Genomic DNA, 17,834 nt, shown 5'->3' on the forward strand with positions numbered 1-17,834 from the left:
TATGTAGGTTTATGTCTTTGTATAGTCCCCATAGAACGGTGCCTCTCAATATTCGGCATTTTGATGATTTTGGACCGGAATTGTTTCAAATTTCAATCCTTTTTCGGTATTTTGATGATATTTGCGACATTATTGAATGGAATTCTTTTAAATTTCGTATTTGAATGTGGTAAAAAAATCCTCCGTCTTCGTATAGCTCCCATATATCTGTTTTTATTTAAAAGGTTTTTTCGACGATTTTTATAATTTTCAAGTTCAAGTCGAGAATATGATGTCATGTAAATGACCGCCGCCACAGTTCTAAAATGATGATTTATTGGAGACTCTTGCACAAACTCACAAAAAGTACGGCTCTAACCGCAAAATGCGTTTTTAATATACATGAAATCTTGGTAGGATTTCGACTTTTGGCGTCTTCTGTGAGCTGTAGTAGAATTTTATCACAAATAACTTAGTTTTTGTTTTATTTTTATTTATATTTTTATATTATTATGTATTTATATTATTATGTATTTATATTATATATTTTAGCTTTACTTTCGTAATCTGCTGGACTTTCCCCATAATTATACCAGTAAAGAAATCCACTCAACTGTCCATTTTGCAGCTGTTGTTTAAAATCAAGTTTACAGACATTGCCAACAGTCAAGATTACAGGCATTACCAACACTATCACTTTTAAAATTTTCAAAACAGATCAGAGTATCGAAAATCCTTCAAAATGAAGTTGAAATTTGTATTCCATTTGTTATTTCGCATCCTTATATTATTTAAGTCGTGGGTCCTTTCAAAAAGCCTTCAATAAAAAACAGAAAAAGCACATAACATTTAAAAAAAGTATTAACGTTATTATGAATTTGGTCAACAGAGAAAATAAATAAATAACAAAGCCTATGTACATAAATACATGTGTCCGTACGAAGGGACAAGCTATGTGACACATGTCAGTAATTCTATGTGTGAGTGAGCGTGTGTGCTTGCGAGTATATGGCGCAGAAAAGGCTTTGCGACCCTTTTATTCCAAAAGCCTGTCAAGTTATCTCTTTCTTTTTGTTTTGTTTCCTCGCCAAGTGGATGAGGGAAACTTTATCCTTTCTTAGATTGAATTTCCTTTTTATTTCTTGAAGGGCGACAAGTGGTGAGCTACATGCAGAAGGGCGATGTGTTTGGTTGGTTACAAGATTATACTACAATGAGGGGGGTTTTGGAAAAAAGTTTTTTTTCTGTTTGGGTAAAATTTCATAGAAAGTGAAGTGATGGATAAAAAAAAAAACAAGTTAAAAAGTACCAGTCGGTTTTGCCGACAAATGTATACTTTCAGCCAATGTTCGATTATTTAATATATTTTGACATCTGATATGATTATTCAAATTATTGACACTCTATGGAGTAGGTTCCGGAGGAATGGGTCAATATTGTCCTTTTCGCATCGGACCAAAATAACTATGGTATAAATAATGCGTCGTGTCAAGATTGGACTATATTGGGTACTTCCTTCACTTTATATGAGATATGTGATCATTTTTAGAAAATATTAAAATGTGCGTGAGGTAACAGATATAGTCGACCGAAGTATTCTTTTTTTATACTTCATCTAATACAGATAAAAATATTCCTGTGGGCAAAATTACAAGAAAATCGAACATTTAAATCCAATTTTATGCGAAATCAAAAATTCAATATCCATCTCAGGTCTCTGGTTGAGAGAAATATTTAGATATAGCAAATTGTAAAGAATCGCTAACTTGTTTTGCAAATTATGACAGATAAAATAAAAAATAAAATTGTGACCCTTTGCGGTTGAGGTTCCAGAAGGGGTTGGTAGATGTATATCATCTTCACAACAGATTTTATGTTTGCAAAATTATTTGTATACTTTAACTTTGAAGAGATTTGGTTGATTATTTCGCTTTCTTGCGCGTTTGTTTTTCAAATCTTGAACCCTATGTGGGGGAGGTACCAGAAAAAACAGTCCGAGCCCTACCACATTTATAACAAATGTTGTGTTGATGAAAGTATTGAGATGTACCAGGTCCGAGTGGAATCGGATTATTAATTTCGCGTTTATGAGCTTGATGAATATTCAAAATATTGGCCCATTTGTGGGGAGTTACCAGGAGGTGTGAACCGATATTTTCCATCTTAACAGCAGATCTTGTGTTAGTAGAAATAATGAGGTGTCTGAAATATGAGGAGAATCGGATGCTCATTTCGGTTTTTATAATCATTTTGATTATTTAAAACTTTGATCCTTTGTGGGGGAGGTACCAGAAGGAATGGTCCGATCTCTACCATCTTTATATGAGAACTTGTGTTGATAGAAAAATTGAGATGTGTCAAGTCTGAATGAGATTGGATGTGCATTTCGCGTTTTATGGGCTTCACGGGTATTCAAAATATTGATCCATGTGTGGGGGAGGTATAAGGAGGAGTGGACCGATATATTCCATCCTCACATCAACACTTCGGTTAATAAAGATTTTTTATGTTATGTCACATTTTATAATAGTTGTAATTACGGAGTGGACCGATATTGCCCATCTCTGAACTCGTTCTAAGTATGATAATAATGTTACGATGTACCAAGATTGGATCAAATCGGATAATTCCATCGAGAGTTGTAGACTGACAGACGGACGAACGGACATCGCTATATCGACTCCAAATGCCCTGAAACGTATTTGGTCCAAAGAGACCTAAGATTAAAATTCGATATTTCAATGAGGCACGTTTTGGCCGTATCAAATGATATATAACCTCTCTAGTCATATGACTGAGGAAGCTTCGGGATAATTGTGCACCAAATGGCTAATATAAGTTCAAATGACTTGACTTTGGAACATCCCACCGAATTCAGTCTAAAAGCACACAAATCAAATTTGTTTCGGATATAGCCATAGCTACCATATATATGTTTCATCCCATTCGTAAAATGCATTCGACAACAATTATCTTATAAAGCTTGGAAATACTTTTGCCAAATTTTATCGAGAACGGCTAAGATTTGGATATTGCTCCTATATATATCCTTAATCCGATTTCAGGTTTATTGTGCAAATAATGACTAATATCAACCCAAGTGGTGTGAATTTCGGAATGAACGTTTCCATTTTGTGCAACTAGGCTCCGATATATATTTTTATACCCTCCACCATACATAGTATGGAGGGTATATTAAGTTCGTCATTCCGTTTGTAACTCATCGAAATAATCATTTTAGACCCAACAGAGTATATATATTCTTGATCAGCGCAAAATTCTAAGACAATTTAGCCCTGTCCGTCCGTCCGTCTGCTGTAAGCTAAAATTTGGCACAGATCTCTCTTTTGTCTGCAGGCAGGTCAAGTTCGAAGATGGGCTATAGCGGTCCACGATATCGTATATCCCACATATAACGGTACCCCCCGATATTTGGTATTTTGATGATTTTAGCCACACTTTTCAATGGAATTATCTGAAAATCCACACAAGGAGTTCCTTGTGAGTACATTATCCTTTAATAGACAATGATCTATATAGGTCCACGGTATCATATAGCCCCCATATAACGGTTCCACCCGATATTCGGTATTTTTAAGATTTTAGCCACATTTTTCAACGAAATTGTCTGAAATTCTACACAAGGAGTTCTTTGTGAGTACTTTACCCCCAGACATAGAGTTGTCTATATAGGTTCACTATATAGCATATATCCTCATATATCGACACCTTCCGATATAAGGTATTTTAAAGATTTTAACAGAATTTTTAATTGTTTTTTTTTTTTTTTTGAAAATTTTTTAATTTGTTCCAAATGGTGGAGGATATTTGAAGTTCGACCCGGCCGAACTACTGCTTTTTTATTTGTTTAATATAATACTTCTCCAAGTGATATCATCCACTCTATAGCAAACTATAACAGCTCCAAAGTCAAATGTTTATAGGTAGTATGATCTACTTGAAATAAATTCTTTTGTTGCGGGAGCTGTACTAAATATGCATAGTTTTGTAGGGTATCATATAGTCGGTCCCGCCCAACTTTTGACTTTTCCTTACTTTTTTTATGATTACTTTTAATTTTTGTATACAATATTTTTGTATAAATATATTAATGAAAAATCCACAAATTTTGTGAAAAATGAATATATAAAAAATCCAAGATTTTCCTTTACAAAATATAGAGCAACATTCCGCCAAGTTTTTTTAAAAAAAATATAAAAATCCAATTTTTTTTACATATAAAATTATTTTTAGATGTAGAAAATTAGAAAAAATTTGATAATATCTTAAAATATATTTAACTCCATATACAGCCCTTTTAAGGACTGCATTTAACATATTCCCTTTTCCTATATACCGCCCAAAAAGTCAGTGTTTACCACTCTCCAGAAAATATTCCCCTCCTCCCCCCAGAAAAGCATTTGCTTTATTATCCTTTGACAACAGTGGCAAAGTTTTCATCTTATTTTTGATGGATGAGTTAAAGAAAAGTATGTTTGAAGTTTGATATCCTATATACAGAGTAAAGTAAACATGGACACACACACGCACACTCTCACATGGTACACAAACACATGTTGAAACCCCAAAAAAGGCCATGGAATTTCCCAAGCAAAAAAAAAAATCAACTCACCCACAAATGTGATGAGCTTACAACCTATATAGAGTAATAAATATACGGTAAAAGGGGGACAGAAGAGAAATATGTAATAGCACACGCACACACACACACACACTAACAACAAGACCGTCACACATGTATGTGACATAATCTTAACAGTTTTACGGATACCAATATAATTTTATAAATGACTTTCAAATTTGTTTGATATGTTATTTTATATATATCCGAAAAAGGGAAAAAAGTATTGACTGTCTCTGTATGGATGTGTGTGTGCATGTATGTGTGTGAGTGGGTGGTTGAGTATATGTCCATGTACAAGACATGACATAAACATGATAGAAAGTAAAAGGATTCCATAAAGTATACAATATCCTTGAATTTGATAAACCCCCCTCCTTGGACAACAACAAACCCTCGTTACTGTCTGCCATCTAACCCACATCCAGGATGGAAGACATTACCAGGCAAGAAATGATTCTAATGGATGTGTGTGTACGTGTGTGTACGTGTGTGCATGTGTTTGCCTTTGAGCCAAAGTATTGACCCCATCAAAGGGTAAATTGTGAGGGTGGTTTTTTCGGTGGTTCGTAAATTTTATCTACAATTCCGAGAATGTTCGCATATTGGAAATCCTATACCCATCTGTCGTAATGTCGTAATACGTTGAAGTTAGTCAGGATGGTTTTGTTTCGAAGAAAATGGGCTGTGAGGAGTTTTTACGATTAAATTTAATGTTTTTAATAAAAATTGTGCTTTTCTTTCATTTTCATGGTAGAAGTCGCAGTTTCGAATTTATATTGAATTTATATTCAATTCTTATATTTGGTGGGACTTTGTGATGAGTAGCACATGTTCGTCATGAAATGTTGATGTATGCCTTAAAGTGAATAAAGGATTTGCTTTTCACCACCACGAAGGGTGTTGACTTTGAATTGTGATATTTAGAGGGGGAGAGAGGGAATAAAATGAAATCAAAGGAGAGAATTGGCTATTAAAATGTTACAACGAAGTTGAAGCTAAAAACTTCAAATTTTTAGTAAGGGTCACTGTTGGTCTGAATGTGTATTTTTTTTTTTTTTGTAAATTCTCTGTATTTGATTATCAACAATAGCTAGAGCTCTTAAATTTGGAATGAGGCTCACTGATGGAGTGTATGAAAGAAGTATCAAGAGGTTCTTGAAAATTCGCAGCATAAATGTACGAAAAAGTAGAGGAGGAACGGATGGTGCAGGCATCTAGATTTGTTAAATTAACATTACTGGATTGGTATATGCAGATTTTCGAAATATGTACTTATGTCCACGAAAAGTACTAACTGGTGCTAAATTTGGTACTTTTTCGAATTTGGTGAATGCAGGTTTTCGAAATATGTACCTATGTCCACGAAAATACTAACTGGTGCTAAATTTGGTACAATTTCGATTTGGGTGAACCGGTAGAGCTGGAATACTGAAATTTGAAAAGAAGTTCACAATAGATATTCGGTGTTTTGACTATTTTTGTCATATTTTTCCATGGATTTGTATTTCGTGATGCGTTCCAGCTCCCGTGGTGGAACATTGTACATATAGGTCCACGTTTTCGTATAGCCCCTATATAACGGTATCGCATTTTTCCACGGATTTGTGTAAACATTGGTATTTGTAGGTCATAACAGGCTCTAGCTCTGGCGGTAGAACATTGACTATTTAGGTTCACCTTTTTCTATAGCGCGCATATAACGATACCCACCGATATTCGGTATTTTGATAATCCTAGTCACATATACCCACGAAGTGGTTTCAGATTTGGTATTTAAGAAGATTTTGTAATGACAATTCTTGAAGTATAAAATGGTCTATATATGGCCCCCATATAACGAAAACGATTGAATTCAGATACTTTTATATATCAAAAGAACTGAGATGGAAGGTGAAAAAAGTGCATACATGCATACTTTACCAGTAGGCAGGTCAAGTTCGTAAATGGGCCATGTCGGTCCACGTTATCGCATAGCCCCCATATAGCGGTACCTGGCGATATTCGGTATTTTCATGATTTTAGCGACATTATTTACCGGAATTATTTCAAATTTCATATTTGAACGAACTTTAAATATGGGTTCTGCAGCCTATGACAATAATGTTTGTATCCATTTCCACGTGTTCGTATAGCCCCATATAACCGTAGCTCCCTATATTCGGTATTTTGATGATCTCAGCAACATTAATTACCGGAATCGTTTCATATTTCGTATTGGAAGATCTTAATGGGTACCGCAACCTATGTAGAAAAAGTTCGTATAGAGGTCCCCGTCTTCTTATATTTTCTATACAGGGTGAGATAAAAAAACAGCAACAAAGTCAAACGCCACATTTTTTTAATTTTTGCTATTCTTATTGAATGAAAGCAAAAAATGTCGGAAATTTTTGAATAATTTCAGATAAGTTCGAATTGGTCACCTTCGGCACGAATTCTGGCCTTCAAATGGTCAATGAAACCGTCTCTCGCTACCCGAATGTTGCTCTGCGGTATTTTGGCCCATTCCCAGCGAAGCGCTTGCTTGAGGTGATCGACACTTTGGTATTTTTTAGTGCCAACCCTGCTTTCCAAAATACGCCGGTCTCATAAGTCCAACGGATTGGTATCCGGAGATTTGGTGGCCATTGTATAAAATGGAAATGAGGCGAGGAACCTTATTTTGTAACCAATCTTTTGTGGCACGTACTATGTGCGATGGTGCTGAGTCCTATTGGAACGTCCATGGTCTGCGGCCAAAATGTTTGCGAGCCCAAGGCTTTAATAAACCCTCCCGAATATTTTCGCGCAAATATTCGACATTTATCCTAATGCCAGGGTCGATTAATACGAGCGGAGAGCGACCATCGGCTGTCATGGCGGCCCACACCATCACCATCACCAATGCCGGAGCTTGAGTTTTGGTGGTCAACCGAAGGTGCGCATTTTCAGCTGACCTCTTTCGCGAGAAAACACGATCATTCTGTTTGTTTACAAACTGCTGGACAACAAATGTTTTCTCATCGGAGAAAACCAAATTCGGCAGTTCATAGCTCTTTTGAGTCTATTTTCTTTCTGTTGCGGTGTAAGTTCTTGCACTTTTTGAAATTGCAATGGCTCTACCCCGAGCTCATTTTTCAATATTTGCGAATGGAATATTGCGATATGTTCAGCTCACGAGCCATTTTTCGGGCACTGCGACGCGGGTTTCGATCAAGTCGCTTCTTTAATTTTCGAACCATTTCTGCTGATGTTGCTGTTTTCTTACGTCCACTTCCTTGACGTCGGGCTATGCTACCAGTATCACGGTAACGATCGATGGCACGAGACACAAAAGATTTATGTGGTTTTCCAGCCAAATATATAGAAATCACACTATCACGCTTGAATTCCATCACTAATTACATTTTTTTGTTTTGAAAATTCTTTGTAAACAATATAATGAGCTGTTACTGGAATAGTTTTAATAGCTGTCAGACGAATGACTTAGAAATGACAGCGGTCTGAAGTTGGTTGGAGTTTTTTCGTCTCACCCTGTATATCTGCGCACCCCTTCTGATACCTCTCGCTTAAAGGGTCACAATTTACTTCAAACTGTCATAGCTTGTAAACAACTCAGCGATTCTTTACAACTAAATATTTCTGTCAATTAAGAACCTGGATGAATACGGTATTTATGAATATGCATACAATTGGATATAAATGTTCGATTTTCTCGCAATTTTGCCCGTACCATTTTTTTTACTTTTTTTAGATGAAGTATGAAAACGGAATACTTTGGCTATATCACTATATCTGATACCTCACACACATTTCAACATTTTCTAAAAATTATCACATATTTCAGGCAAAGTGCAGTAAGTAACCAATATAGCCCAAACTTGGCACGTCGTAATATTTATATCATATTTATTGAGGTCCGATACGAAATGGGCAAGTTTGGTCCATTTATTCGGAAACTACTCCATAGAGGGTTAACAATATGTATAATTATAACAGAAGTCAAAATAGCCACATTTTTCAATGGAATTGCTTAAAAAATCACACAAGGAGGTGCTTTTGAGTACTTTATCTCATTGTCTATATAGGTCCACGATATCGTATAGTCAACATATAATGATAACCGCCTCATTTTAGCCTCATTATTTCCATATAACGAAAATGTTTAAGTTTCTTCCGAATGGTGGATGGTATAAAAAGTTCGGCCCGACCAAACTTAGCTGTTTTTTTTTACTTGTGTTAATATAATCCTTCACGAAGTGATATCATACTCTCTATGGCAATGTGATTTGGTATAAAAGATTAAAATGTCTCCGTCAAATTTAGTCAAAATCTATTCAGAATTGGATACGATTCCCTCTGAAACCAAACTATAACTGTTCTAAAGCCAAATGTTGATAGGTGGTATGATCTGCTTTAAATAAATTCTTTTCTTACGGGGACTCTACTAAATACGCATAGTGGTGTAGGGTATCATATAGCCGGGCCCGCCCGACTTTTGACTTTTCCTTACTGGTTTCTTTTTAATTTGACCATATTTGGTAACGGTATTGTTTGCTGAAAGTATTGAAATAAGTTTTAATTTTGGTGTGGTCACCATACAACGGAACCGCCCGACTCTAAGGATTTTTTATGTATATCACTCATTTCAAATACGTATTGAAATTTAGAATTTTTGGAATGAAAAGTACTTTTGGTACACATTTTTTAATATTTTGTAATTTTCTAATGTTGAAAGGAAAAGAAAGTTCGGCTCGCTGAAATTTAACTCTATTTTGAGGTTCTATCTAAATCCATTTGTTCTTCGTTCATCTTTTGCTACATTTCTCTACTGTAATATTCTAACTGTCAACTATTTCTATTTCCTTGTTTACATTGTGCTTTAGTTTATCATAAAACAAGCTTGAACAATAATAGAGGAAGTAAACACACACACACACAAAAATGTGAATCCTTCGAAATCAGAAAAAAAAGAAATCAAATCATGGAAATGACAACAAAACAAATATCCCAAAAAGGGATATAAAAAATGGAATAAAATCTATTGATTTAGTCGGGTGAAAGCTTCATTTAAGTCGTCCCATCATCATTCCCATACACACAGAGACACACACTCACACATCTTCGAATGGGGACACAATGTATGGATTCGATTCGAATAAAGGCTATCATTTAGTTTATGGTTTTGGGGTTGTTATTAAGATGTTGCGTTTCCATTCAATATTTTTGCCAAAAAATCGAATGAAACTAAAGTTAAGGAAATTCATAAATACATTGACACTTACATACATGTCTTGTACAGCAGCCATACAAACACACACATCAATAAACCAAATGAAACACGAACAACACGACATCATCGATTATGGGTACACTATGATGGCTTTCTTCCTCATCAGACGGACGAACAACGAATAACGTTTAATGAATGACACTGGTTTCTGATTAAGTTTTTCCTCGTTAAGTGTTGCTGTGGGTTGGCGGGTTGTTAACACGACATTGATTACAATGGCAGGCAGGCGGTGGTGATATTCGTTTAAACATTGTTCAACACTTTGTGAAAATAAAAATGATCGTGGAAAACTTGCCACCATCAATGGCGGAGAAAAATATGTGCTCATTATTAAAATATCTCTATCGTTTGACAGCCAACCAATGAGAAAATCATGTTAACTGACCATTACTAATGCGCTTGGGAAACGATGAGTGCCTTAGCCGAACGCCCATCATTCGTCAGAGCTAATGATCGCAGTCGATTAACATTTTACGCTCATATCAATAAAAACTCATTTAATTTCAATAAAAAAAGTATTGTGAGAAAATCGGGATGGCTTGTTATGGTTCAATATTAGGTTATTACAAAAATATTTTGTGCATCGATATAGTAATCCGCATTCGAGTCAGTTGGGACATAATAACACAACATCTCAGATAGTCTGATGGATACTGATACGTGGTTATATCTAACTTGTTTTTAACACAGTTTGTCTTACTGAGATACTCAATCTTTAGGATCTGTACATCGAATGTCTCAAAATGATCAGGGAGAGTGTCAAAATCATATTTTACTTTTTTAAATGTTCAAGTGTTATGTAATATAGGGTTCTCCGATAAAAGGTGTTATTTTGGTATACCATGAAAAATTACATATCTCAGCCTTGCGACCATTTACCATTTGAAATATCCAAAATGTCAGTACTGACAAGCTTTTTTGCAGGGTTGACACTTAAAATAAATATAATTTTGTTGTTGTTGTATATTGTTGACCTGTTATATTTATTTTACTTATTTGGTTAATAGCTTGGCTTAAGGTCATTAAAAAACTATGTTTTTATTTTTGAATTTTTCCTTTTTTATTCATCCAATATTTCGATTTCCTCCGGAAATCATCTTCAGGGATATTTTTAAAGTAAAAAGCTCGTCTATTGAGTTTAAATGTCACTATCAAACTCATAGTGACATTTAAACTCAATAGACGAGCTTTTTACTTTAAAAATATCCCTGAAGATGATTTCCGGAGGAAATCGAAATATTGGATGAATAAAAAAGGAAAAATTCAAAAATAAAAACATAGTTTTTTAATGACCTTAAGCCAAGCTATTAACCAAATAAGTAAAATAAATATAATTCTTAAACCAGTAAGGAAAAGTCAAAATTCGGGCAGGACCACCTATATGATACCCTGCACCACTATGCATATTTTAAAGAGCTCCCGTAAAAAAAGAATTTATTTGAAGTAGATCATGCCACATATCAACATTTGGCTTTAGAGAAGTTATAATTTGGTTTCAGAGGGGATATGTGAGGCAGAGGGGATATATGAAACAATTTTTACTAAATTTGACGGAGAATTTTTTATATTTATATTTATATTTTTTTTAATATATATATATATATATATATATATATATATATATATGCATGATATCACTTCGAGAAAGAATATTAAAAACAAGTAAAAAAGCTGTAAGTGCGGCCGGGACCTTCACCATTTGGAACGAATTTGGCAAAAAAAATTAATAAAATCCGTTAAAAATTCTGTGAAAATCTTAAAAATAGCGAATGTAGCCGTTATATTAGGGTTTATATGACGACGTGGAACTACATAGGCAACTTTTACCATAAGCCATTGCAATAATCAAATGCGAAATTTAAAAAAAAATCGGTGAATAATGTAGCTAAAATCATCTAAATTGGGAAAATAGGGAGGTACTATATACAAAGACGTTTACCTGCATAGACAATTGTCTGTCATATCCTTTAGTATTCATTACGAACTTCAAATACCAACTATAAAACAATTCCGGTGAATAATGTCGATAAAATCATCAAAATACCGAATATTGGGTGGTGCCGTCGTATAGTGGCTATACGAAGGAGTGGACCTGCACGGACAATTTTCTGTCATAGCTTGTAATATCCATTACGAACTTCAAATAACAAATTTAAAACAATTTCGGAGAAGAATGTCGCTAAAATCACCAAAACGTGGAACTACATGGCCCATTGTAAATACCAAAAGTCCTGCAGATATAATATACATTTGGGTAATATTTTATCAACCTACTTCATTTTGTTCGGAAGCTGTGTGGTCCAAAATGTATATTTCGAGATGTTAAAAACGGAATGGCAAACTTTATATACCCTCCATATGGTGGAGTGTATAAAAATATGTATCTGAGCCGAGTTTTACCAAATGGAAACGTATGTCTCGAAATTCAGTTCATTTGGGCTGATGTTAGCCATTATATGCACAATATACCTGAAATTGGATTAAGGATATATATGGGAGCTATATCCAAATTTTAGCCGACCTCGATAAGATTTATCAAAGGTAATCCCGAGCTCTATAAGATATCTGGTACCAAATACATTGTTGTCGACATTGCACATTACGAATGTGAGGAACCAAATCGGATAAAACATATATATGGGAGCTATAGCTATATTTGAACCGATTTTCACCAAATCTGATGTACTTGCTTCTGGACCAAATTCGGTCGGATGTAATAAAATACAGTTCATTTGGGGCACAATTAACCTGAAATCGGTTGAAGATATATATGGGAGCTACATTTAAATTTTAACCAATTCTCACCAATTTCAATAGGGTTCGTCCTTGGGCCAAACAAATATTGTTTGGAAAATTTCATCTCAATCGGATAATAAATGCGACCTGCATTTTGTTCACAAGAATACAGGCGGACGGACGGACAGTCGGAGTGACATGCATAAAACGATTCAGAAAGTGATTATATGAAGATTATCAAATGTAATTATAGGTCGATCTCGCTTCCTCCCCATGCTACAAACAAACGCACAAAGACATAGGGTATAAACATATTTCGAATTACATCTGAAAAATGTGTAGTAATTTATACTGTGTGTATCGTATTGTAACTAATATAGTTTGATGTCATCTATTAACAAAATAATTGCATAAAAATTCTGTATTTCCTAAATAAAGTAATTCCATTGAACAATAAATTTTAATGGGACTTTTAATTGAAAAACACATAAACTAACATAAAAATATGACTTTATTTGGGAGGTGGAAGAAAATAATGCCAAGGAATTTAAAATGTCTCAATGATGAAATCAAAAACTGCGATAAACATGTGTTCACCTTCACTTTCGGAGTGAAGGAGTCGTAGTAGGGCGTTTCTGACTTTCATATCAGCTGTTAGTCATAACTTCTCAAAAAGAAACCAATCATCATTGCCATCCTAATTCGAGAACCTACTTCGTTAGAAAAATAAAGTGTTAATCGCACAAGTTGTACCTAGAGCGTTTGGCTGGCTCGCTGGCTGAAAGTGCCAGAAGGGGCTAAAATGATTAAAACGAAACTGAAAGCGATCAGATCTATGACAAGGATGATGGTGATGACTCTCAACGATACTGAGTGAGTGAGGGAGCGTGGTGTGGTGCCATATGTTTGAGTTTTATGTCAGAAATTATGATGAGCCAAACCAAAACAGATACCTTTACTTTACCTTTCATAGTTGTTTAATTTTTTCTTCTTCAAAAATTTGTTGTTGCTGCTGGCCTTGTTTTGTGGTGGTTTCGAAAGGAAAAGTGTGTCAGGCACAAGTCATTATCCTTCACCGTTATACCATGTTTTTACTTTTATTTTGTAAAATTTTCAGTTTTTTTTTTTTTTCATTTTAACCCAACAATTACGAGTAAGGGTTTAAAATTTGTTGTTGTTCGACGAATAGTTTTCCAACGGAAAACAAACCAAACAAAAAACACACAGAACGAGTAATAATAAACTATTCTACCAGAACTAATTAAAAAATTATGACATTCCTTTGTTTGCTTGGCGGTTGTTCATTGGTGGCATGGACAACTGCTGTTGTTAGCCGTTGCTGTTGGCCCTCCTTTCCCTTTTCTTTTGCGTTTGGGGGTTAAAAGAAGAGTTTGATGGAAAAGAGTTTTCTGTAGTAAGGGACAATTTTAAAGAATTTTTTGGTTGAAATGTTTTAAATTTTTGGTGGTTTTATTTTTTAGACGCAATAAAGGAGTCATATATCAAGTATAAATAATGCTACAATTTCGCCACGCTTTGTCAATGGAAACAAAAATAAAAAAGTGAAAAATCGCATAGGAGCTATGGCAAAGATTGGAATGGCATAATACGAAGTAAGAGATTTCAAATCCAGAAATATTATACGGGCAGAGTTTTTAATATCAAATCTGGAAATAAAGTTATGAATAATATTCTCCGAGATTCATAGTTTCATTAGACTCTGAGAGAGATCAGGAGACTCCGAGAGAGATTTGTTCTACTCTTTCCAACTTTTTCGAAAACCACAAAACTTCAACCTATTCAGTTTGAAAATGTGGATACTACATTATATGAAAAACTCGCAACAAGGGTTTAGCATTTTGTGGGGTATTCAATATTTTTTGTTAGGATGTTTCCTAAAGATTAATGTTTCAAAATATGATATTACATCCACATCTTGGGGAAATGCGGATAGGGCCCTCAAAATATCAATCGAAATCCCCGTACCCACTAATGGGGCTAATGTCGAAACTATGATAGAAATAAAGTAATCTCGTGTAGTCATACGTATGCAATTTTTTCAAAAATTATACTTTTGAAAACAACTCATTGTAAAAATATATTCTTATAAATTTTGATAAAGGACTACCCAAAAAAAAAGTTGAACTTGTTATTATTTTTTTAATTTGCCTTGAATTTATCATGGTAGAAGCCTAAAGCAATAGTAAGTTTTATTCCGTAAGGTAAATTTGCATTATATTCTACATGCCGAACCACTGAACCATGCAATAATTGATTATGAGTAATTTGAAATTGTTGACACATATCTTAAATTAGGCAGAACACAAATCATAAATAAAATATTGTTTCTAAGAAAATTTTAAAATTTTTAGTTTAAAATTCTCAAATTTATTTCTCTTTACAATCGAAAATATAAAACTTAGCTTCAACTTGGACTAAAATAATTTATTTACATTTAATACTAGGCCATCAATTTTTCAAAGAGAGTCTTTATTTATAGAGACCCAAAAAGTCAAAATGCTGCTGTAGCCCAAAATTGTAGGTATTTGTCAACAAAATGATTCATGATTCATGGTAACTTTTGAGGATATTCATAGAATCACTTCACCTTCCGTCCATTTATTCTTGTGAACAAAATGCAGGTCGCATTTATTATCCGATTGAGATGAAATTTTTGCAAACAATATTTGTTTGGCCTAAGGACGAACCGTATTGAAATTGGTGATATTCGAATAAGATTTAGATATTACTCCCATATATCCTCAACCGATTTCGGGTTAATTGTGATCCAAATGGCCAATATAAGTACTAATGACCTGAATTTTGGTACAACTGACCGAATTCAGTCTAGAAGCAAGTGCATCGAATTAGGAGAAAAATGGGTTCAGATATAGCTATAGCTCCCATCTATAAGTTTCATCCGATTCGGTGTTTAAGTCCCTCACATTCGTAATATGCTTTCGACAACAATGATACTTGCTATCAGATATCTTATAAAGCTCGGAAATACCTTTGCCATATTTTATAAAGGGCGGCTAAGATTTGGATATCGCCATATATATCCTTAATCCGATTTCAGGTTTATTGTGCAAATAATGGATAACGTCAGCCCAAGTGGAGTGAATTTCGGAATGTACGTTTCCATTTTGTGCAACTCGTCTCCGATATATATTTTTTAAAATAATCCTTCTCCAAGTGATATCATACACTATAGTTGGTACGATCTACTTGAAATAAATTCTTTTATTACGGGAGCTCTACTAAATATGTGGTGTAGGGTATCATATAGTCGGCCCAGCCGAAACACAAATTAAACTACATAAAATTTTGGTCATAATAAATGATACTATCGTAATTTTTCACCCAGAAAACTTTTCGTATTTTCACTTTTAACGGCAGTAAAAATAAACCCATTGAAGCTTAATTTTCATTGGTATTTTCGGTCCTTTGTCATTCCTATCCACTATCAACATTTTTTCCATAATTCTGTAGAAAAATTTGGTTTCAGTTGTTACATCTTCATTTGTGTTGTCTATTGGTGTTAAAAAATGTGATTTAAGCTAATGAATTACTTTTTTTCTTTGTAGAATACTGTCCTCAAAGTGTTATTGCGGTTTAATATCAGCAGGCATCATTGGATCTAACTTTTACGAAAATTGGTTATATCAAAAGTTATAGTAAAATATTTGCGTATGATCAGAGTAGGATGGTATTGATCGGACAACGTTTACATTCAACAAAGATTTCGTTGCTTGATAGAGACGGATGCCCCATTCGAGTGTAGTTCAAGCGGTCAGAGAGACATGCCCGAATATGCAATAATAGATAATTAACTTCTTGACCTTGAAACTGAATTTAAACGTCAATTAATGATTTCAAAAGAGAATTATCTTCCCTCCAACGCTGTCATTCTTATTTCAACATGCGATCATGAGAAGAAAATACCCCTTGTTTGGAGACATCTCCGTGCAGCCCAAGTCGACTATTCAACCCAATTTATTTTGAATTTTTATGGAAATATAGCCACAATACTTGCGTCCACATAAATGCAGGGATTTGTAGCCACAGCTTTCTGCAATTTTAAATTAGAATGATTGCAATTTGCACGCTCGATTAAGAAAAATTAAAACTTATATAAAAAGTGAAGGCTTAAATATCATAGTAATTAGTTTTCACTAGAATGTGATCTCTAAAAAATATATATCCTGGCACAATGTGAGTTAATATTGCTTTTATCGTTTTTAGGTTAGACATTCTCCGCAATGCATTTTTACCTTAGAGTGAAAGATTTTTTTATAAATCGCTTCTATTTAAATTAGATATTTAGTCATAATAAGAAGTTTATATGAAACTATTAATATGAAATTACGATTTAAATTATGGGTTTTGGTTTTATTGGAAATATGCGGTTGGAGAATATGTTAAGTTTGTTATTCCGTTTGCAACACGTCGTATGAGGACCCCACCAAGTATATATAATCTTAATCAGCATAAAATTCTATGCCGATTTAACGATTACCGTCCGTCTATGGAAATCATTTTACCTTCCAAATGAATTGAAGTAGGTTGATATCATTTTACTCAAATGTGTGTTTGGTATGCCGGACTCTCGGCATTGAAAATGGGCTATTTAGGTCTACTTCGTATAGAACCCAAAATAGCTTTAACTCCTTGTGTTTGGTATTTTAAAGATTTTAACAGTATTTTTGATAGATTATACGTTTTTTATTTTATTTATTTATTTATTTTTTTTTTTTTTTTTTTGGAGGGCAAGGAAGAACTACTTATTTCTAGGGATACGCCTTAATTAAAATTATAAGTAAGTGTTAAATTTTGTTCCGAAAAACTGATCAAATCAAAGGTTGACTTGTGCACAGCTTTATATAAACTTTTTTGTTAATACCCACACGTTAACATGGAAAATGTTGATATCTTAACATTTTGACTTGTAGAATGTAGGGTAAGATGAAAACATATGGTCATAAACAATTTGATACTCTCTCATGTATGACACACGTTGCAAGGACGAGACCACTCCTGGAGATGCTGAATACGTTTTAAAGGTGAACATAAATGTCTTTTGTGATTCCGACAAAAAGTATAAATTAAACACTAAGTATAAATGAATATATAACACCTGAATTCTAAATATTTTGAAACAGTCCGGACTATGTTGGATAATAGGTCATTTAATTGTTGAAATTG

General features: G+C 34.0%; 1 long non-coding RNA gene across 1 annotated transcript in view; it reads left to right on the top strand.

The window, feature by feature from the left end:
- LOC109612298 (uncharacterized) overlaps positions 1-16,848 on the top strand; it is a 37,058-nt gene extending 20,210 nt beyond the window's left edge. The window contains exon 2 of the long non-coding RNA XR_002194450.2: positions 16,217-16,848. This is a non-coding gene — a long non-coding RNA (uncharacterized LOC109612298). The remainder of the gene's footprint in view (positions 1-16,216) is intronic.
- The last annotated feature ends 986 nt before the right edge of the window (positions 16,849-17,834 follow it).

The sequence above is a fragment of the Musca domestica genome, unplaced genomic scaffold (genome assembly GCF_030504385.1).
Source record: "Musca domestica strain aabys unplaced genomic scaffold, Musca_domestica.polishedcontigs.V.1.1 50, whole genome shotgun sequence".
In the NCBI taxonomy this organism is placed as follows: domain Eukaryota; kingdom Metazoa; phylum Arthropoda; class Insecta; order Diptera; family Muscidae; genus Musca; species Musca domestica.